At 38.8% G+C, this 24983-nt stretch overlaps 1 protein-coding gene across 5 annotated transcripts in view; it reads right to left on the bottom strand.

The window, feature by feature from the left end:
• Positions 1-7940: 7940 nt before the first annotated feature.
• LOC147846018 (uncharacterized) overlaps positions 7941-24983 on the bottom strand; it is a 154833-nt gene continuing 137790 nt past the window's right edge. For 2 of the 5 annotated variants that reach the window (XR_015481155.1, XR_015481150.1), the window contains one exon: positions 7941-8077. The gene's annotated coding sequence lies outside the window, so the exon portion shown is untranslated. Of the gene's footprint in view, positions 8078-12061; positions 12735-15249; positions 15338-15435; positions 15517-24983 lie in introns of those variants that run through there. The other 3 variants (XR_015481153.1, XR_015481151.1, XR_015481154.1) reach the window with 3 other exon arrangements.

The raw sequence follows: 24983 nt of genomic DNA on the forward strand, positions 1-24983 counted from the left end.
GATACAAAAAGCCGTTTACTCGCACGCGACCGTCAGAATCTGCAGGCTAGCTCAGAAGCTCTATTAAATGTACTGGGGTAAAATAAATGCTCATATTATAAAGACATGGCGGGGGGAAATGTTATTTAATGCAGTGCTTCTTGTACAGTCTGAGACCCACTTTATATACTTTATATCGGATATCACTCAGCTAGTAGAGATCGCTGATTTTTAAAGAAAACAGCCCTTAAGCGCGCTGGTTTTTGCATTGGCATACAGTTCGCCAGAGGCGCTTAACCCAGGTTACTGGCAAATTAAAAGTCCTATTAGCATGCTTCGGCATATACCCTATTGGTGGCTAATCTGTCTGCTCTGATTCTAACACATTGCTTATGAACAACTGATGGTTCGGTTTAGGGTAGGACTTTCATTTTGTTTTATTGTACCAGTCACATTGTATCTCTAAAAATAAAATTAGGGTGATTTCAATTCAAATCTGGGTAAAATATGGACAAACTTAACCACTGTAAATTTCTTAAATTAAAATTTTAACCCAACAACTGAGTTCATCTGATTTTATCCAAAGTTAAAACAACTCAGCATATTTGTGTACAAACTGATAACTCATAAACTCATTCGCATGAGATGCCACATTTCAGCAGGTATCTTAATGTTAAAACAACATTTCAAAAAATGAAAATTGATTTAATGCCAATTGACTGATTTAGTGTCAAAAAGCACCTAAAAAATTGATCACATGAATGTCATACATTTTTTTGGATGACAAATTTAGATATATAAAATCTGTATTGATTATAAAATATTGTTTCTTACCTTTAAGGCTTTAAATAATCTAGCTCAGTGGTGGGCAAACTTTTTAAACCTGAAGGCCACATCAAGTTTTGCAAACCAAGTGAAGGGCCCCATGTCCAATTCTTCAAAAAATAACTTTTATTTATAGTGGCAGTATGCATGGAACATGTAATATCGTACAGAAACATGTCACATTAACAAATAACAGATTTTTTTAAATAGTTATTATTAAGTCAAATTTACAAATTAAATGAGTTTGCACTGCTATTTACATTTACTTATCAATCACCATAAAACAATAATCCCTTATAAAATAAAATAAGGCATTTATTATTTATTGCATTTACCAAGCAATTACTAAAGTATTATTAATATAAATGTACAACAATCTCATTTGAGCTTGTATTAATATGCTCATATCAATAATAAAACTATGAGATCAAATGGAAGAATCTTAGTTTTTGTTATTTTAAGTCATGTTATTATGAGTGTGTTAATGTGAACAATGTGTCTGGTCCCCTCTCTTTGCAAGGGTGTCAAAGTCTGGAGTCTGCTACAGCAAAAATGCGAGGCTCAGCAGGCTGTTAAAACACACAGGGCGCATAAGCAGCGCGCAAAACTCTCGCAGCCATTAGTAAACCATTCAAAAGTGGCGCCTCTTAACGCATAAAGCATTTTCACTGTGATCAGCCCCTTAGGTTGTAGTCTTTAAAAACAGCAATACTTAGCAATTTAGACTAATTTTTAGTCATTAATGGTCAAGTGCATTTTAATATCCAAGACAGTGTTCTAATTCTACTGGTTGCGTTAACTGTACCGTGTGCAATACTGCCATCACATGGCTTTCACTTGTAATTGCATCATTAATTTACTAATTCTGAAACCAAACCGTTACTCAGAAGCAGCATTTTAAAAACTCACTCGTGGGAAAGATGAAAGTGTTCAGCTGGCTGCATATGGACCGCAGGTCTTAGTTTGCCCACCTCTGATCTAGCTCCTGTTTATCTAACCAACCTTCTGTCTCGCTACAATCCCACACACACTTTAAGATATCAAAACTCAAGGCTTTTGGCTGTGCCCAGAATAGCAAAGTCCACTAAAGGAGGTTGAGTGTTTTCATATATGGTCCCTAAACTCAATGTTTGAGGCTCAGACGCACTTTCTCAATTTAAACTAAAGACCTATCTTTTCAGTAAAGCCATATACACGATAGGCATGGGATGATAACCGGTTTCAAGGCATACAACGGTTTGGAAAATTCAAGGTTTTGAACCCACCAAAGTTTTCTGTTATACCGTTTCTAAGGTAAATGTAAGGGTTTTTAATTAGTTTGTTTTTTCATGTTTTTCACAACAATTTTATTCATTTTTAGGGCAACAGCATTTCCAGGAGAAAATGAACCTCTACATCAAAAGCTACTGGTCCAAAATATTTTAAATGGTTTTTAAAAGATAATATATTGTGTTCAAATTAGGGAAAAATGTTTTTTACCCAGACAGCAGCTTGTTTTGGAGCAGTAATCCCAATACCGGGAAACCGTGATATTTTTATCCAAGGTTATCATAACGTTACAATCTTATTCCGGCCCATGCCTAATACACATTACATCACATAAATGTATGCTTCAGTTAAATGCATCTATTCAGATGAATTCTTTCATACCAACCTTAATAGCTCTGGTTCAAATAAGTAAATCAAATAAATATGAACTGCAGCTATGCTAATTCCTTGCTCTCTACCTTGGGATGCCCATCCTTACAAGGCCTGTGAGTATTTGAAGAGATGATGCCCACCGTCTGAGAACTTCGAGGACAACACAGACACTTACAATACACAATACTCAAATACACTTCATTGAACATGTATTATACACTGAGACGTCACCTTTTTTTGAGGACACTATACCAACGGTGTCAAACTCATTTTAGCTCAGGGGTCACATGGGGGGGGAAATCAATTCCTAAGTGGTTCGGATAGGTTAAAGAATGGTTGATATAGCTTAAAAGCAACATCTTCAGATTGTTTTTTTTTGTTTTAATATGGCCAACATATAACATAAAGCTAGAGCCTGAGGACACCACAATATCACAGCAATTCGTAACTTTGATTTAGTGGCTAATTCGTGTGTATTTCTACACTCATTTGTACAATTTAGTACGATTTGCTTATCTACCAATGATGGGTGGGTTTAGGGGTGTGGTTGTGTGGCACGACTCTTTTTAAAAATCGTACATTTTCGGACGACTGTACTTATATGAAAAAGCCACGTTTCCTCGTGAGAACACCTCAGTGTGGTATGGCAGGGCATAGATGTGGTCTTTCTTTCTAAAAAAGGCTGTCAAACTGACGTGGTTCAGGCTTCTGGATTGGATGAAATTAACAGTTTGCAATTGCTATTGCGCTATTGCATCAAGTGGACACAATTGGAACAGCGGTTTATTGAAAAACTGCAGCTTGTTTTTATTCATTCATTCATTTTCTTTTCGGCTTAGTCCCTTTACTAATCTGGGGTCACCACAGTGGAATAAACCGCCAACTTATCCAGCACGTTTTTACAGAGCCCTTCCAGCCGCAACCCATCTCTGGGAAACATCCACACACTTATTCACACTCATACACAACGAACAATTTAGCCTACCCAATTCACCTATACCGCATGTCTATGGACTGTGGGGGAAACCGGAGCACCCGGAGGAAACCCAAGCGAACGCAGGGAGAACATGCAAACTCCACACAGAAACAGAAACTGACCCAGCTGAGGCTCGAACCAGCGACCTTCTTGCTGTAAGGCAACAGCACTGCCTACAGCGCCACTGCGTCGCCCAGCTTGTTTTTATACTATACAGAATCATCTCGTGGGCTGGATCAAACCCTTAGTGGGCCTGATTCGGTTTGACACCCCTGCTGTGTACTGTATAGCTGCAGTTGAATTATGTCTATGTACTGTCCACCCGACACAATTGATGTCATTTTGATATCTAGGTAGTTTTCATGCATTGTAGGGTCACAAAATTCAGTTTCCAATTTTGAAATTGAAGCATTCAGATGAATAAAACATTTCTTATTTATTTTGTGCTGTTATTTATTTATTTTTTATTTTTTTGGTGTTGGTCAGAAGATCATCAATGTGTGGATATTAAATAGACAGCAGTGTTTTGACATCAAAATGATTAGCTTTTTTGTAGAGTTTAAGTTTTTAATTTAGTTAGTTTAAAACTTTGTTATTCTCCTTGGGGCGATTAATTCTGACATGGTGCTTTACATTTTAACATGAATGACACTTAACGCAATAAACACCAACACTTAACATCAAGTGCACAAAAAAATCAATAATAAATAATAATAACTAATACTAATAAATCGATTAACTACATTTATTACGTAAAAAATTGCTTCAGGGACAAAAGTAAATTTATAAAGACTAGTGGAACATCTTATTGTCCTTAGATGTCGCCCAAGGGGCATCCACTCACAATATCTGCTGAAGGGGCGTGTGCTGTCTCCTAGTATTTTATGTGCTGTTCTCAACACCTGCTGTTCGTAATAGGGTGCAAGACTTCACAGGGGAACTCCTAAAATTTTTGAGCACATTAACAATGCCTTGAAGAAGATTCTTGTTTTTTATAGACAGTGAAGAAACATGATAAGTGTTACAAGTGTTTTGACACCAAGGTGTCTGCTGGGAGCCTAAAAGTAATGATTTAGTAATATAAGTTTTCCATCACATTTTACAACAAGGTTACATTCATGTACTAAAGTTCTGATTTGAGTCGTTATACGTAGATGGAAAATCTAACATTTTACAATGAGTTTCCATTAGTTACGGCATTTACTAACACCAGGTGCCGCAGTGGGTAGCATGATCGCCTCACAGCAAGAAAGTCGCTGGTTCGATCCACGGCTGGGTCAGCTGCCATTTCGGTGTGGAGTTTGCATGTTCTCCCCGTGTTTGTGTGGGTTTCCTCTGGGTGCTCCGGTTTCCCCCACAAGTCCAAAAACATGAGCTATAGGTGAATTGAAAAAGCCAAATTGTCCGTAGTGTTTATGTTTAAATGCAAGATTGGATGGGTGTTTCCCAGTGAGAGGGGAAGCAGCTGGAAGGGCATCCGCTGTGTAAAACATGCTGGATAAGTTGGCAGTTCATTCCGCTGTGGCGACCCCTGATTAATATAGGGACTAAGCTGAAAAGTAAATGAATGAAGTAATAATCAAGAATACTTGTACAGCATTTATTAATAGCACTTAATGTTAACTTCAACATTAGCCAATGCATTATTAAAATCTGAAGTTGAGCTTGTTAATATTTATTGCAGTAATTTAACTAAGACTAACAATGAACGGCAGTGTTTTCAAAAACAAGCATGAATAAAGATGAATTAATACTGTAATAAAGGTTTGTTTTTTTTCATCCTCATCAGTCACTTAAATCATTTGCACTCTCTATAGTAATCATAAAAGCTTTGCTTGAGGTGAAGCTCAGACTTGAATGAGCTATCTGTCATCTACTTCCTGTTGCATTCACCATACTTTCATAATACTCATCTTGTTTCAGGTTTAAACCTGTTGATATCCTAAAAACAATAAATCTGTTTGCGGTTTCTTGTCAAACAGAGCTGGAGTCAAGATCCAGTCAAAGAGCCAGACAAATAAATGCTGAATCTGTTACAGCATATTTTTAAATGCTGAGCTGTACAGATACAACAGAATCCCATTTTTACAAAATGCTTATGTAGACAAAATGCCCAGCTATATAAATACAACGGCGCTCAATTCAATGGCTAGCGAAGAAGCTGACATAGCATTGTACACAAGCCAAGTGGCCATGACCATCCATCACAGCTACATTCTTGATTATTAAATGCTTTCTTGTTTGACTGTAGTTCATGAGTACTGTTAAGCTTTCAGTGCTTAAGCTGAGACTCAAATGCAGAGGCTTAAAGGATTCATGAAGTGCTTTGAAATTTGCCTTTTGTTTGATGTGTGATGCATTTTGAACTGAAACAGGAACACAGGGCCGGACATAGAGTAGCTCCTCCCTCTTTAAAGAACAGACAACACCTTTTCATTTTGATCACAGCTCTGCCAGTGAGAGTTGAGCTCAAGCACATTTAGTAATAGTGTCTTGAAGGGGCGGGACATGTCAGATACTCTAGAGCATCTGATTGGTCAGAAGATTTGATGAGAAACTGAAGCAGGAGGTGAAATGAAACAAATAATAAAAACATTGATCCATTTAAGCAGAAGTGATATCCTGGGTAAAAGGACACGGCCAAAAGCACAAGATATCCTTAAGAATAATACTGAAACTAACATCTAAATAACTTGTTTAGATTTCAGTGTGACTTTTTTTACCCTGTGTACAATTTTAAGATCCTATCACTAGCCGCGTTTCCACTATCGCGCCTAAAGCGAGCGAGCCAAGGCCAGTCGCGTTTCCACAGTGTGGCTGATGTCAAATACAGGCGTATTACAGGTAGACCACTTTCAGAGGTGGTTGAAAAGACATTTAATCTGATTACTTTCATCATGCCGTCACTCATGTGGTTGAATGTGTTAAAACAAACACAAAAGACCACCTAATCTCCACCTACTAACTCATTTAGAAGCTTTAAGGGATGTATCAATGATGTTGTTATCACTTAAGCCAGATGGGGTTTAAAGTTTGCCATCTGAAATCCCAAGTTCGGTTTATGTTCTCTTACGAGTCCTGATTGTACCACAGACACACACAGCGTTCAGTGTAGTATTGCGGCTATCAGAGCAGGAATGTAATCTGCTGCTCTCTATATCATTTTTGACACTCTCTTTTTTTGCATTTACATGTAAATCATTCATACATTCATATTCTTTTTGGCTTAGTATCTTTATTAATCTGGGGTCGCCACTGCGGAATAAACTGCCAACTTATCCAGCAAATGTTTTACGCAGCGGATGCCCTTCCAGCTGCAACCTATCACTGGGAAACACCCATACACACTCATTGACACACATACACTATACGGACATTTAACTTACAGGGGTCGCACACTAGATGCGTCACAACACGGCGCGCACATGAGAGTTGGAAGTATCACACACCAAATGCACACATTTGCATGTTATTTAAAACGAAACTGTTCGAATGGTGCTCTGTGGTGCGGCAGAATGAACACATGAACAGTGTCCTGAGTCGTGGCTGGGTGCCGCACTTGCAGCGCCGGTGTACATACCCTGATAGAAACCTATGTTTAGAATTCTAAAATACATGGCGTTGCATGACGTGTCGCCGAGCTGTGCATCTCGTGTGTGACCCCCTTAACCAATTCACGCATGTCTTTGGAGGAAACCCACGCGAACACAGGGAGAACATGCAAACTCCACACAGAAACGCCAACTGACCCAGCCAAGGCTCGAACCAGCGACTTTCTTGCTGTGAGGTTTTTGTGCTACCCACAGCGCCACCGTGACACCCTATATGTAAATTACTCAAATGTGTTAAACAATTTTAGAAAAATTTTAAAAAGTCAGAAAAGGGAACAAAACACTAGCTGTCAACTGGAATGCGTCTACATCTACTTGTGATCAGATTGACCAAAAATGCATCTTAATACATAAAAGGGTTACTTCACTCAAAAATGACAATGATGTTGTTAATTTGCTCACTCTCATGTTCCTCTTCTTAAGAACACATATTAAGATATTTTAAATGAAATCTGAGAGCTTCCTCATCCTCCAGCAACGCTTCCAAGACATTAAAAGGCTGTTTCTCAGTTCCAAGACTGCAGAGAGCAGACTCTTGTTCTTGTAAGGATCATTCTTACCAGGTTACCTTGGAAGAACTCGGGAGACTGCGAGAACACGTTCTGTGAGAAATGAGATGCTGTGTTCTTCTTAAAAATGAATTAAACATCACAGCATGTATACACAATGATTAACTGTTTTTCCTCTTTTCAATATAGAACATGCACAAATGTACTTTGCACAATACAAATAAAACAGATTTTAATATGAATTTCAGCAACTTATCACCCTTAATGTGTTTATGCCTCTATTAAGATTTTCATGTCCATGTTTACTTTCACCATCTCATTTAGGGAAACTCCTGAGATAAAATAAGTAACATCTCTGAACTTTAATAATAAATCTATATGAAATGCTGTGCTTCCCACTTCCTTATTCAGCCGCAATGACTTCTGGGACGTCTCGAGCGAGTTCTGTGCTCAAGTTCGCATTCTCGATGTCAAGAACGCATCCGGGAACTTTCATGCGTCCTCTGTTCTTGCGATCTTGAGTTTTGGAACTGAACCTTGGCAGTTGATGATGAGGTTAGACACAAGAACACAAGGACGGAAGATCATTGAAGAACGCATTGTGAGAAACAGCCCATGTTCATAATAGAAAAGGAACCAAGAGCATTGTCAAAACATGCCATCTGACCTCAGTGATTCAACTGTTATCAAACAAAACTTCAAGAACACTTAGGTGCACACACACAAAAAAAACAAACAAACTAAAAACAACTTTGTTGATAAATGTGTGGCGAAGCAGTGGTGTAGTAGGTAGTGCTGTCGCCTCACATCAAGAAGGTGCTGGTTCGAGCCTCGGCTGGGACAGTTGGTGTTTCTGTGTGGAGTTTGCATATTCTTCCTGTGTTTGCGTGGGTTTCCTCCGAGTGCTCAGGTTTCCCCCACAGTCCAAAGACATGTGGTACAGGTGAATTGGGTAGGCTAAATTGTCTGTAGTGTGTGAATGTATGTGTGGATGTTTCCCAGATATGGGTTGCGACTGGAAGGGCATCCACTGCGTAAAAACTTGCTGGATAAGTTGGCGGTTAATTCCACTGTGGCGACCCCGGATTAATAAAGGGTTTAAGCTGACAAGAAAATGAATGAATGATAAATGTGTTCTTCTCCTCGTCAGGTCATCAGGGTGCCTTCCCTGCAGCTCAAAACAAGCGTCTTATTGGCCATAGTAAAAACAACCTGATCTGACACAGAAAACGTTGAACCACTAAAGTCACATGAAATGTTGTCACATATGACAATGTTTATGGACTTTGAACATGTCTGCATCATTGCTGTCATATGGGGATGAGGGAGCTCTCAAGTTTTCCAAGATATCTTGGTTTGTGTTCAGTTGGATGAAGGTATCTGGGATTTAAACGACATGAGGGAAAATAATTGATAAGATAATTCACCCAAAAATGTTGATTCCATCATCAAAAAAAATGTTGATTCCATCATCATTTACTCCGTTTGGTTGTTTCAAAACACAAAAGAAGAAATTTTGAAGAATGCTGGAAACCTGTTAGCACTGACTTCCATAGTGCTTGCTTGGAACCACTTAAGGGTGAGTAAATGGTAAATAAGATTTCATATTCAGGTGATCTATTCCTTCAAGACCAGCTCTAAACAGGACTTTTTAGACCTGCTAAAGGCCCGGACGTACTAAGCTACTTGCACTGCTCGCACCAAGAACTTGCACTGTCAAAAAAAAACAACTGTGTTGACACGCCCTGTCTGAGTTGCATGTAAACACACCAAACAGGACCAGAAGCAGCCGACTGAAATGAGAGGGTGTATTCTGCACTGAGAGGACGTGTCTTACTGCACCTGAAATGCTCATAGACAAAGTGTAAACAAAGCAGAGTTTAGTACCATTTTCACAGTAATTGTCACTAACCACAGAGAGATTCACTCATGCAAATATGTCTGCCACAAAAGTTATTTAAATATTATTCATAAACTAATTTAAGTGGATCACATGCTTATGATTGCTTGCGGCTGGTCCTGCATTATCCAATTTCTGAGTCACCAATCAGATGATACCTAAGCCACAATAAATACCCTAAGTTCCATATAACAGCCATCTTGGTAATCTCCTCCTTTCCTAGATGGGTGGCCCAGTGGTTAGCAATGTTGCCTCACAGCAAGAACGCCTCTGGTTCTAGTCCTTAACACGCCAGCTGACGTTTCTGCGGAGTTTAAACGTTCTCCCCGTGCTCTTGTGGGTTTCCCCCAGGTTCACCGGTTTGCAAAACATGCAACTTAAGTTAATTGACTAATCCAAATTGACACCATAGACATGCTCCTAGTAAGTAATTATCATTTAAGAGCAATCACTATCTGTTCCTTAGCTACTACAGCAGGGGAGTTCTCGAAACCTACCTGAGCTCAAACTCCCCTCTCGCCTTGCAAACGGGAGGGAGCCCCGGGCTCCGAGGGTCTTATGAGCTCAGGGCTCTCTCCTGGGACAGGATGACAAACAAGCTTTAAAATCATTCATCAGCTAAGTGTGAACTCTTAAAAGCCGGCTTCTTTTGTTTGCTCTTGACTCAAATCTTTCATCACTTCAGTTTTAGTTCTCCTGCTCTGATTTGTTGCTGAATAATCAGAGCGCTCTCTTTTGGCAATGACCAATGCTGATTCTACATGCTGAATTGGGCCAACTTGATCCAACATTAATGCGATGAGAGGCGAAGAGTGGAACACACCAAACCAACTAGACAGACCAACAATTAGGTTGGAGGAGTGACTAAAGAAGGAGGAGTAACTCTCTTCCATCTTCAACCTAATAACTGAAGTGCCCTTGTGCAAGGCACCAAACCCCTAACTGCAGCAAATGACTTCTCTGAGTGTTTTCACAGACATCGTTTGTGCTCAGTGCTCACTCCTGTGTATGTGCTCACTTAGACAAGAAAAATGCAGAGTTTGAGTCATCGTACTCGGCCGTCATGTCACTCACTCACATTTATGTGGTCTTGCATCTCCAAATCAAGTCATCAAATCTGGTATTAAGGTATGCTGCTTCAGGCTCAACTCTCCCTCAACCGCATCGGACCAAGAGCTTTAACCGCTAGACCATGGATTTGTTCTTCTTATCCTGCCATAATGGAAACTCCCACAAATTCCCCCCTTCCTGATCTCACCAGGCTTTTGAATGTCACACAGTGAATAAATACACAAGGTTTTATATCAAATAAAACCTTTTGGATTCTCAAAATCGACACTTCCAGCAAATCGTATGCATCCCAGACTTCCCTACAACTTCTGGAAGGTAAGACAAGAACTCAATCTTATTTTTAAGAAACTGGAACAAACCAAGCATGCCCCAATTCCAAATGTCTGGCTATTGATTTCCTGTTTTCATTCCTCGAGCCACCAGCTTCTTCACATTCAAGAGGACTCATGGGTAGAGCGTCAACATCTTATCCGGGCAATTAGTTTCCTAAGTCAGCCATGCTATTCCATCCAATGACTTGAAGTGTTTGAAGAGTCCTGCTCTTCATCATCGTCCAATAGCATCTCATCTCCCCTCGCACACAATTTGGACGAAATCGATGTGTGTTTTCACAGCACACCTCTCTGACATTTCAAACTAGACGTTTACTATGTCCTCGAGCGCAATCGTCATTGGGCTGAGCTCCTCTTTCTCGCGGCCAAGACCTCTCTCAGCAGATCTTTGAGTTGAAGGTCAAACCGCTGTGGCCTCCGGCTCAGTCAAAGCTCTCGGTGTCAAGTAGTCTCAGTCTCAGATGGCCTCACACTCATGAGTTTGTGAAGCATTTGTTGCTTACCCAACGCACTTTCAATTATTTATTCAGCATTTAGTTTGCATTCAAAGGTTCAGATTGAACTGACTGACTAAAGCGTACATTAACATTTAGCATGAAACCTCACTTCTGTATTTACATAACTTTGTATGTATCATTTTTTGAATTTATCGGATCACATACATTACCTAAATGGATAATCGAGATTGGCGCTCACCTGATATGTATGGTAGTACATTATATGGTATAATTTCCATTTTAAACATTACTAGTAATACACTGTGTAAGGTACAAGTTTTAACACATCTGTAGAACAGTTATGCTCATAATAATATTGAGTTATTATGCAATAATTCTGTGAAGTAGATGAACATTTCAGTTTTTATTATAACCTTTGGGCCTATTGACTGAAATCAGTCAGAATCTTTAGATGGTCTATAACTATACAGGAAGGCATTGCTTAATATGGCAAAGGTAGCACTCTAATCAGATGTCTCTCTTTAGCTAGGCTTTTGACTGCCGTTATTGAATTATTTAACTAAATTGTCTATAATTTCACATCAAACATTTTCAGAAACAAAAGGGCTTTTTGCACTTTGCTTAACCCCATTATCGTTGTTCGAAACACCACTTTTAACCCTGAGAAAAGGAACTTTTCACACTTTTTACTTATAGGGTTATACGTGGGTTAGCACTGCACTCTAAGAAAGATGGTTCTTTATGTTTTTTTTTTTTGTTCCTATTTAGATCCATATCACAATTTTATACTGAAAAGGTTCGTTCTGTGCATTTAGATGTCTTTACTTTCCTTTTTTGTTGTATTTCAAATTCAAATACTTCCTTATTGATTTTCATCTGATCATTTCTGACGCTGAGTCCAGCAGCGGGGGGCACAGTAGCGGATTCACCCTGCTTTAACTGAACCCTTAGAATTTCTAATTTATTTGATCCTAAAGATCTGAGTGATCTACAAGGTTTGTATTCAGTAAGCATATCTGTAATGTATTGAGGTCCTGTGTCACCGTACCTTGCGTTCTTGCTACCTTCCTCTACTTAGTGTTACAGATTACCTTTCTCACCTGCTTTTATTCGCAGTCATAGGAACACCAGTCATTTCGATTAATTCTTTCAACCTGTTTCTCATTCCCTTTTTCCCCATTTATAGCACGTCATTTCCCTTCATGTTTGTCAGTATGTTGTCGCTTGTGTGTCTGTGTGAAGCATTGTTACTCACCCTGTATTTGTGTCCAGGACTTCCAGTGAGCGAGCGTCCCGTTATTGTGGAGTTTTTTCTTTGATGCTTCCCCAGTGTTCACCCAACTGGGCTATCTTTGTTTTGTTGCTTTTCCTGAGACCCTCTACTTAAATAAAGACCTTGTTTTCTCTGCATTTGAGTTCACCTCTTCTTTGCCTGTGACAGGAAAATAAAAGCAGGTGAGAAAGGTAATCTGTAACACTAAGTAGAGGAAGGTGGCAAAAACGCAAGGTACGGTGACATCCTGAGCCACAAGTAATTTATAGACATGTGATAATACTTTAAAATCTATTCTTTTTTTGTGAACAATTGTTTTTATTATTACAGTTTTGTTTAATATAGAAAACATACAGCATATGACTATATCGTAAAACAACCCGGAATCCCCACCCCCCACCCAGGTAGACTTGTTCTATAATAACTGAAGTTAAAATATTGCTGTGTATAAAAAATAATAATAACCAAATACAGAGTAGAAGTTAGGTAAGTACAAATAAATGACTATTACAACATCAGATACATATAAACAAAAAAGCTGTACATTAGAAGGTTGAAACAAAAGATTTTTACAATATCAAAAGCTATAATCTAGGACTTAACAGTTTTTGACTGAGCTCCATGTATGCCCGCTGTTGAAAGTTCCATACAAATAATGTCCAGCAAAGATAGACCCCAGTAAGTCTATTCATAATATGAGCAGGGATCCAGCGGCAGACCAACATTTTCTTAGCAGCTGTGAATGCAGCTAAGAGTAAGTTATTTTGTTGCATTGAGAGTGACATGTCAGAAAAAATCATTTAGGAAAAAGCATGCTGGAGTCAGTTCTACATCTTTTCCTAATAAAAAATGAAGTGTCATGAGCCAACTGAGACCAAAAAGAATGAAGTGCAGGACATTCCCAATAATAATGAAAATAAGTGCCAGCTGTCTTCTGTGAGCATAAATTACAATCTGGGGAAGGTGACAAATGCATATAGAATCGTTTTACAGGGAATAAGTAGAGTCTATGCAATAGTTTCCAATGTATCATTTAATGATTCAGATTTTTTGAGGAGGATAAAATAGTGTCCCACGTTAGGTCAGAAAATAAAGATTCTTCATCTCCACTGATATCCTTAGTAGTAATGGATAGTGGTTTGTAGGAATTTTTAAGAAGAGAGGCATATATAAGTGAAGCAGAAGCAACAGATGCAATATTGGGTGTAATTATCCTCCACAAAGGATGTACAGGCAATTGTGCATCTCAGGGAATGCCATATGCGTGAATCGCGGATCTAATGCAAAGATACAAAAAAAAAAAAAGTTCCTGGTAAACTAAAATGGTCCTTATTTTGAAAACCACAATCGTAACTTTCGTTTTGATGAGTTTGGTGGCGCAGTCTATATTATTTTTTTTTCATTGCGCAGTAATATGAGCGCCTTTTTGATGCAAGCAGTCTATATTTTATCATTACGCGCATGCGTGCTACAGTGTGCGGCTATCGCACATCGTACATGGGCTAGATTATTAAGATTACAATGAGAAAGGCTAGGATGACTACGCAGATGTGAGAGAGAGTCGGCGAATTTAACATGACTGATGCTGCCCTGTTCACATTGTAATAAGACCCCTTTTGCTCAATCGGATCACAGGTAAACAAGAGAGACACGTTCCAGTTCAAAAACATGCTGTTTAAATGCTTAAGCCTTTCTCCTTCCGATCATACTGCACGGGCTTTCAATCTAATACCGCGAAAAATAGTGCTTTTTTGTAAAGATTTGTACATTTAGTAATAAAACAGTCAAAAACTTGATAAAAAATGTATGCACTGCGGTTTATTTCCTTTATTTCTGGGTTAAATATAAGAGCTGCTCTTAAATAAGAAATAAGAAGCTTTAGCCTAATGCAAAAAAAAAAACCTAAAACTTTGCAGTCAAATTTGATAAGAATTTATTTTAGCAAAAGAAAAAAAAATCTATATATTTTGGACAGAATTCAGTGTAAAATGTAAGACATGATTTATAAAGATAGACAGACCTACAGAATTCTTCTTTAGAGTGAATCAATATGAATGACAGCTAATGTTTTTGATCTAACAGCCGAAAAACTACATGCTGTGAGTGTGCGTCAGGATGATGATACATGGACCGCCTTTTTAAGCAATGTTGTGAGGCTATATTACAGAGTTTGAAGCTGCATGGCTACCTTCATAAATTTGGCAACAAACATTTTACTTATAAATTGTAAATGTAAGTTACTTTATATAATTGTATCAAAAGGCAGTGAGGACTAGTTACCTACCTATCCTCACTCACTATCTTTCAGCTTCATCCCTGATTTATCAGGGGTCGCCACAGCAAAATGAACCGCCAATTATTCCAACATATGTTTTAAACAGCGAATACCCTTCCAGCTGCAGCCCAGTACTGGGAAACACCCACACACACTCACATTTACACACACACTTAAACACTACTGCCAATTTAGTTACCTATTATTTATCTATACAGCATGTCTTTTTACTGTGGTTGAAACAAGTACTTTTTAGTTTTTTACTTTTGTACATTTTTGAGGCCGTACTTCTTTACTTTTACCTAAGTACAAACGTGTAGTCAGTGCTTTTACCAGAGTCGTTTTTAAACTTGAGTATCTGTTCTTCTACTTAAGTAAGAGAAATGTGTGTACTTTTACCATCTCTGCTGGCAGCAACGTTCTGGATGAGCTCCGATTGTCTGACTGTCGTTTTGGGAAGGCCAGTCCATTACAGTAATCCATGCTACTGGTGATAAAAGCATGAGCAAGTCTTCACTGAAAACAGCAAAAAAAGCATCTGATTCTTGCAATGTTTTTGAGAAGATAGTATGCTGATTTGCTTACTGTTTGACATGACTACTGAAACTCAGATCTGACTCCAGAATAGCACCAAGATTCTTGACCTTATTTTTGGTTGTTTGACCCCTAGAGCAAAGGTACACATTCACCTTGAGAAGCTTATCTCTGTTCCCAAACGCAATAACAGTTTTCTCTTTGTTTAACTGAAGTACATTTTGGCACATGCAACTGTTAGCTCAACAGTAGCTCAACCATTGACTACAGAAACTCTCCTAACAGCTTAATTGATTATTTTGTGTTTTTAAATTTGATATTGTAACTTATTTCCTATGAGCATTTTTAGTTTAACAGGTCCTGACCAGCTCTGTTTAGTTAAGGGTAACTCTCTTGTATTCTTCACTGAGTAAATAACATGATACATTAAATTCATGATACATATTGTTCGATTTCTTAAATTATTAATAAGGTTCAGCATAAACATACACAGTCACACAAAACATGAATGCTATCCTATTAGCTATCAGCCTTTATACTCCTTTTAACACTATAAAAGACTTGCTTATTGTTCATAACAATACTTGTTTTACATAAAGGGACAAGATATGCTGTAAGCTTAAATTCAATTATAATTTTCATATGCTGATATATTTTACAGAGAGAAACTGACACATTTAGACAAAAATACACACAATAATGACACACCTAAAGGCATCATAGAGGATGGTGAAGACATTTCAGTGGGTCTTCTTCGTTACATTTTTTATTTCCTATGTATTGGCTTTATTTGTTTATGTAGTATATGTATTAATGCATACAGCTGATGTCATGTCAGTAAATAAAAAGTTTCTAATTTGTACATAATTTGTACATTATATACATATTATATATGTCTATATACACTCACCGGCCACTATATTAGGTACACCTTACTAGTACTTGGTTAGACCCCCTTTTGCCTTTAGAACTGTCTTAATTCTTCACGGCATACAACAAGGCACTGGAAATATTCCTCAGAGATTTTGATCCACATTAACATGATAGCATCACACAGTTGCTGCAGATTTGTTGGCTGCACATCCATGATGCAAATCTCCCAAGTGTGCCAAGAATATATCCCCCACACAAATACACTACCACGACCATCCTGAACCACTGACACAAGGCAGGATGGCAGCATGTTGTTAATGCCAAATTCTAACCCTATAATCTGAGTGTCGCAGCAGAAATCAAGACTCGTCAGACCAGGCAACATTTTTCCATACTTCTATTGTCCAATTTTGGTGAGCCTGTGCAAACTGTAGCCTCAGTTTCCGGTTCTTAGTTGACAGTAGTGGCGCCCGGTGTGGTCTTCTGCTGCTGTGGCCCATCCACCTCAAGGTTAAACATGTTGTGCATTCAGAGATGCTCTTCTGAATACGTCGGTTGTAGCGAGTGGTTATTTGAGTTACTGTTGTCTTTCAGCTTGAACCAGCCTGGCCATTCTCCTCTGCCCTTCGGCATCAACAAGGCATTTGCACGCACAGAACTACCGCTCACTGGATATTTTCTCTTTTTCGGACCATTCTTTGTAAAGCCTAGAGATGGTTGTGCGTGAAAATCCCAGTAGATCAGCAATTTCTGAAAAAGCCAGACCAGCCTGTCTAGCTCCAACATCCATGCCACATTCAAAGTCACTTAAATTACCTTTCTTCCCTATTCTGATGCTCGGTTTGAACTGCAGCAGATTGTCTTGATCATGTCTACATGCTTAAATGCTGCCATGTGATTGGCTGATTAGAAATTTGTGTTAACAAGCCGTTGGACAGGTATACCTAATAAAGTGGCCAGTGAGGGTTTATACAGGCATAGCTGTAAATCACAAGCTTTTACAGTGTAGGTCACATGCTGTAATCATATATGTATTCATATATTCACCATCAGTGTGCAAAATACAAATACTCAGCATAAATTGTTAACCACAGGAATATGATGAGCAGTTTGAAATATAAGCAAGAATACTACATATGTGAAAAGCCCTTAGAATTCATTAAAAAAGATAGGAAAGATTAACCTTGATGTGCTTTATGAAATTCCATCCTCCATTTAAATTCAACAGTATGCACTAGGCATGCAAGGTTAGGTGTCATCCTTGATGGCAAGGTCTCTTTTGTTGACCTCAGTATGACAATAATGTGGTCCGGTTTCTTTATACTCCTCAACATAATGAAAATAAAGCCCTCCGTCAACCAATAGTCCTGTGCACTTGCATTTGCCCTTGAGCTGCAGCACAACTTGTTTTTTTGACCTTCTCCTGTTACATCTCTGCACAGATCTCTACTACACCGTCACTGAAATATCTGCTCCAATTCAAAGTCATGCCAGTGAAGGGCTTGCGATTGCATGCGTTCCTGCAGTGCCCTCACCCAAAAGTCTGGGTGCTTGCTTGATAGACAATTGACAAAAAGCAGAACCTATCGGATTACAGAAAGTGTTCTTCTGTTCTAATTCACCATGCCTAAGCATGCAGAAGTTAAGACGAAATGCATTTTCTACCCTCAAATGTTTGTTCCCCAACCAAACGAGCTGAAGAAACACAACCAGAAAGAAAACATGAATGTATATTTGATTATACGTCGTTATTACTGCACATAGACAGCGAGCGTGTCTAAAGTAGTGTTGTTTTTCACTAATGCATGAGAGGAACGAATGTAGAGTTAATAATTTAATGCTTTGCACGTTGACACTGCATGCCATGATACACCAAAACAGTGTTGTGAGCTTCACAGGATGACGTGAGCGAAAGTCCCCATGCCGTCAGATTTGGCTGCTGAAAAAAGGCCGCCCCTGCTGGACCTGGCCATCAGAAAAAAGTCACTCCGCACCCACTCTGTCAGAGCCAAAGGTTAAGATTTGAAGATTAGGATTACTCATCGATAAACACAAACAATCTGTGATTTCTATCTCTGTAGGGTACATAAATGTCAATACAGGCCTCACACTGCTGTACCCGGAGACTTTAAATTGACTTTCTGAAGAGGGAGATACTCACAGGGTGGACTTGACATTATCATTTCCAAGTAGGAAAATGTCAACATTTTCCACTTGCTTTTGTCTGGGGTTAATGTCAAGGCTCCCATCTTGAATTCTGTATAGGTTTGGAATGTTTCGTACAAAGAATCGGCCATGCATTTTGACCCACGTTTACCATTCTCATAGCTTTCAAAAGATCCAGTAGACGACGTGCCCTTTAAACCCTAAGACCTCTGCGAAAGGCTCTCTCTGAGACTCAGCCTGTGCTGTTAATTAGGTTAAAAGGCTGCGTTGATTGCCTAAGCCTTTGTGCCCCTGCTCACTTGGCACCGAGCTAAAGATTGGGGGGTGCCAAGCCCTAATAAATCAGTAGAATAAATACACTCAGAAAGCCAAAGGGCATCCACATTATATCCATAATTGTAGATCTAACGCAAGCACGACATGCTGTTACAGAGCACAGGCAGATCAATAAGACAAATGGACCAGGGAGTGTTTTAATAAGCTGGATGACTTCCCTTGTTGTTTTTTTTTCTCTTCATGTCGCTGCAGATGTTAATAGAGAAAAGCACTCGAATGCAGCACAAGCGATCCCTGTTATTATGTTCTGACGCACGTGCACTTGTGCTCTGATTTCCATTTTCTATAAAGGTCTGTAATTCTTTCTGGATGGATGAAGCTCTGCTAGTTGTCTACCTTGAGCGCTCGAAGGGGAGCGTAGCGGCGGAGTGGACGATATGTCAGACGCATTTAGATTTCTGCCTTTCATTTTTCCACCCACACAGTCCCCCTGCACTGTTGCTGTTGACTCTGCTGTAGAAACCTGTGATTTCCCAAAATGCTGAAGAGAAGAAAGGCGAGGATAATAAAACATGCAGGAAGTGATTGTGTAGCATTAACTCTCACTGCGCCAGAATATTCTGGAACTTCTCTGGGCGTCTGCTTCACATGAATCATTGTCTGGTGGAGTTTGACATGTCATCCTTTTCCCCTCTATTGGCTGGAGTGGAAAATCCCATCTTGCGGGTATCGCTAATGCTGCATATATTGTTGGTGTCTGAGATGATGGGCTTCTGGATAATGAGAGTGGATGTTAATGGTGAACGGTGAACTAGACGCGTAAGGGCAGCCTGGCCGGTCATGTGCTCTAAATGACACTCAACCCTATCTGCAGGCCCATCTTGACACTTCTCAGCCTCCGCTTTCACAAGTCCTGTAACTCACTTAAAGTGCAATTAGGCGGTTGGAGAGTGCTTAGATTGGTCTTCCAGAAAACCACATTGTTCTCATGTGTTCGTCTCTTCCAGAAAGTCATCATTAATGTCTGTCTGCTGATGAGTGCTTGGGGTTCTCAATCATTTCTTAATTGGTGTTGTGTTTACAGTTTTTAGACGAGATGTCCCATGATGGTGCATCAATTTCAGTTTACAGACATTTTGCATACAAAGAAAGCATTTGAAATGATTTCAAAATGAATTATAATGATTCAAGTAACTTTTGTAAAAACAAATGTCAATATATCTGTGAAATAATGCTCCATTGTCATTTAGCGGAACAGACATTTATGTAAAAAGTCCACAAAATACCGATTCTGACCTGTACTTATTAAATATGGAAAGAGCAAATGATATAAATACTTACCGGCCACTTTATTAGGTACACCTGTCCAACTGCACATTTATGCAGGTTTTAGCTGATAGAAATGCAACAGTAACTCAAATAACCACTGAAACAGGAAACTGATGCTACAATTTACACAGGCTCAACAAAATTGAACAATAGATGTATGGAAAAACGTTGCCTGGTCTGATGAGTCTCGATTTCCTTTGCAACATTTGGATGGTAGGGTCAGAATTTGGCATTAACAACATGAAAGCATGGATCCACCCTGCCTTGTATCAATGATTCAAGCTGGTGGTGGTGAAATGATTTGGGAGATATTTTTTGGCTCACTTAGGGCCCATTAGTACCTATTGAGCACTGTGTCAATGCCACAGCCTACCTGAGTATTGTTGCTGACCTTATCCACAGTGTACCCATCTTCTAATGGCTACTTTCAGCAGAATAACGCACCATGTCATAAAGCGCAAATCATCTTTGATTGGCTCCTTGAACATGACGGTGTGCTCACTGTACTCAAATGGTCTTCCCAGTCCCTAGAACTCAATCTAATAGAGCAGAGATGTGGTGGAACCGGAGATTTGGATCATGAATGTGCAGACGGCAAATCTGTAGCAAGTGTGTGATGCTATCATGTCAATATGGATCAAAACCTCTTAAGGAATATTTCCATTACCTTGTTGAATGTATGTCACAAAAGATTAAGGCAGTTCCGAACGCAAAGGGGTTGTATATAACTTGGTATATATATATATATATATTTCACTGTTCATTGACTGTTGAGTTGAGGGTGCAAATGCAGTTTATTAACTCAGAGTCATGTAGGCAATGGTCAAAATTGTTATCGTGGTCACAGACAAGTGGCAAAACAACATAAACGAGAAACAAGGTACAGGTCAGAAAACAAAGCAAGGCTAGAATATAGAACACTTTGTAATGCTACAGGACAACAAGACTCAGCACTGTGTGTGAATGTGAGATATATTTACAGTTCTGGTATTCAGTCTATGATGTCTTCCAGCTGTGTGTGTGCAACTAGTGAGATAACTAGAACTGGTGTGTATGTGAGGTGCATGATGGGATTCGTAGTTCTCCATCAAACGGCAACTGCTAGATCGCAGCTGATCCTGACAACTGTTTAGGCCGTCATATTAAGAACTAGAACTGAATTATTTAAACACACATTACCATTAAAAACTTACGGTCAGTATAATATTTATAAAAAAGAAGATTATATTTTTCTTCAGCAAGTATGTATAACCATTTTTTCAAATCAAAATCTGCTATTTCAAATTAAAAGCTATATATCTTCAGAACCAAATCAGCATGCTAAAACTATTTCTGATGGATTATGTGACATAAGAGTAATGATCCTAAAAATAGCTTTGTCATCAGGAATGGGGTATATGCAGAAGCATGCAGAAGGACGTTTAATTTTTCCGTAACCTGGGTCAAACGCTTCCGGTGAACTTATGCCATTACAAAATCTGCACATTTAAGGTCTGTTTTCTTTAAAAATCAACAATTTTCCCTGCCTGATTGATACAATATAAAATGGGTCTGTTATTTTATTTTTCCCCAGTATTTTCAATGGAGATTCTATGCTCACATGCTGATCCTGACAGGTGCATGCGTGTAAACGGCTTTTTTATCTTGATTTACGATTGAACAATGAATAAATGCCGAAGTCTATTTAACTGATTGTTTTTAGTTACATTACAACATCAATACTGTATAAGAAAATACAAAAAAGTCCTGAAAAAAAGTCTCATTAACCATTTATCGGTATGGGAAGAAACACTATTGACCTTATTTGAAAATGTGGAAATGCGCCTGTTTTCGCGATTTTCTTAGAACTTCCGATTCAGTCGCCTATGGGAGAAATGACTAAGAGCAATAAACGGCAAACAAATGTCAAACTACTTGCTCTACAAACAAATGTTTGCATGACTATACAGACCGAGTAGAATAATACAACAAGGAAATATCAGTTTGCAACAGTGAAGCGAGATGTTTTTAATGTCTAAAAATGAATGGAAGTGAATGAGATCGGAAGTCTCATGCCAAAAAGATTCAAATGGCTGCGCCCGCTCGTCGGCGAAGAATAAGGTGAATACCCTTTACATTTTAGGTGTTACTAATTTAATGTCACTAATTTAGATTATATTTCATGATTTTACCATCTTCAGTCTTTTTATCAAATAAATAACATTTTGGGTAGCATAAGAGAGTTTTGAAAGGAGTATTTGAACCTCTTATGAAACATTCTTGCTTTAAAAAACCTCAAAATCCTTTTCCATCACCTCCTGTCTTATTTATTAGAGACTCTTTCTTATTACCAACTGCATTCATCAGTAATTTAGTCCACATTTCCCCTCACACCATGCACACTCAGACAATCTATTAGCAGAGGATGTTTAGGGAAGTGGACAGAAGCAGGTAAATAGCCTGGTAAACAAGATGAACAAAGTGCTCCCTCCCTGTGCAGAGCTGCAAAAGAGCTGAAAATAACCATGCCTCGTTCTGGACTAATATTCAGCCTCTTCTGAAGCCAAGCGACAAAACATACCACATATCCTCGTGTAGGAGGCGCTTACACATCATTCAAGTCCAAGTGCAGTCCGTGTTTGATGCAGGTGCAGGATGCAACTGCACTTACAATCGCATTCATTAGTCCATTCCTCGCAGGATCAAATGAATACTTTACAGCTTTTCTCCCGAAATCACAAAGGCACCCCTGTAGCCCTTATGCTACGACGATACCGGTTCGGGACACTAGCCAGTCGAAAAGCTTTTCTTGGCATTACATTGAGGAATGGCCTTTCATGTTTCAGCGCTCGTCTATGCATGTGTGCTTCTGAGTGGGCTGAGATGTAGCATACGCTCACCGCAAAGTGAAAATAGGAGCAGACAAACTGAAGATGCTCAGTACAAGATGCACTCTGCACACTGGCCTTATTATTTTGACTAAGATACATTACTGGCCCTCTTTCAGAGTGCAAGTCGTGATATTTCAGGCTAATTTATAGGGTTAAAGAAGAGTAAGTGAGCAATGAATTTGGCCATTCTGGTCCTGGATAGGCAGAATGAATTGAAAGCGCTTGACATTTCCATTAAGGTGCACATTGGGATGGAAATGCCTGGAGCTCTTTGTTTAAGCTGTCTATTCAGTTTTCAGCTCTATTTATCGTCAACGGTGAGGTCGGTGTGTGATGAAAACCAATATTCAATCCATATAAAAGTCTAACAGACACCCCCGCCCGCCCACTTGCATTTTTCACTGTCTGCCCATTGGACGTGCTAATGTATACATAACGCTAATGTTGTGCTGTAGCCAGCGGCGTAGAGATGCGTGACCTTTAAAAAAGTCCAACGGAAAGAAACCTCCATTATCACAGCAGTGAGTTAATGTAAACAGAATCAATGTAGAGACAAAAAGCGAAAGGCTTTCGTCACTGTGAAACATGAGTGAGTGCAATCTAATTGCGAGTGAAGTATCAATATCGCTCCTGTCAACTTTACAGCGGAAATGAGAGATAGATGAGAAAGGCACATGGAAAGATCCAGAAGAACAATGCATACGAAGTTTAAGGGCATTTGAGCATTGCGCAAATAGTCAAAGGTTGCTCAGTGATTAGAGATAGATTAACTCGGCCCAACCTTGTGTGTTATTGACGTTTCACTAATCAAATAAACCTGATTAATTAGTTTGTAGGCAAACTACTCCCTAGTCCTGAAACTGTTGTGTCAGATAAGAAGCACATATGTGCATAAAAGTGGCCTCAAGGTTGGGAATCACTGGATTAGCAAGACATTAACAACAAATTCTGTCTTTAAGGGAAAAAAAATGTGACTTTGATTTGCCAGCCATAGGGTATAGGGCATAAAAGAGAAGGTTAAGGATCTAATCACCGAAAATTGCCCTGCAACGAGAAGATTAAAGAGAATGCAAACATTTCGTAAACTAAGAGCAAACTCATTCTGGAGAACTGTTATGTTTAGCAGAAAAACACTTCCTTTTTTCTTATATATTCCCCATGCCATTAGCTTGGTGGATTAACTAGCTGGGGATGTGAATTGTTTTCTGTTATTTAAATGTGCAGATGCAGAAGCTAAACATTTGTGGTTTCTAAGCAAACATTGTATCTAAAATGGCCCCATATCCATTTAAAGAGATAGTTCACTGGGTAAGTAAATGATAAGCACGTTTTAATTTTGTTCTAAATTATTATTTTAAAAACATTTCTGCAAAAATACTGCCAACAATTTATATGGGCTGAAGTTAAACAAACACATTTAATTTGATAATGTTCAAAATAATTTGTTTGTTAAAATGAATTTAAAAATGTAGTAAATTTCAAGGAATCATCCTTGAATCTTTTTTTTTTTCAATGTAGTGCATTATTTGAGGAAGCAGCCATTTGCATTGGTGTTCGTAACCATAGTGGACGTTCGGTAGTGCACTCAATCAATCCAACCCAGGCTCATTCTGATTACATACCCCTATATACATTTCTAAATGCGCCAAATACGTCCCAAATGTTTTTTGCAGGTTTTTTTTTTTGGTGAATGCTTTTTAAGATCTCAAATTTCTCTCGTGAGTGCCATTCGCACCTGCTGTTCTCATGTAAATCCACCAGAGGCTGCTGTCGACTGACTAACTAATTGACTGACCCACTATCCTCCTTCCCTAAACCCAAGCTCGGTGCTTTCAAAAGCAATCCAGAAAAAGAAAAGTCCTCGCGGCAGCCTGATTTTTACCATGTTTTTAGATTTAGAATTTTTTCAGGATGAGCCTAGGTTGAATCAATCCCACAATGCACAGCAATAACAAGTGTACAACCGATGTAGACTCAAAGGCTAGAGAATACCCATAATGTCCTGCTTATTAATTAATTTCCACATCTAACAGCAAGTTCAAATATTAATAAATTGGTAATTTAACATTTGTATACAGGACAGAA

The sequence above is a fragment of the Danio rerio genome, chromosome 3 (assembly GCF_052040795.2).
Source record: "Danio rerio strain M-AB ecotype USA chromosome 3, GRCz13ab, whole genome shotgun sequence".
NCBI classification, from domain to species: Eukaryota; Metazoa; Chordata; class Actinopteri; order Cypriniformes; family Danionidae; genus Danio; species Danio rerio.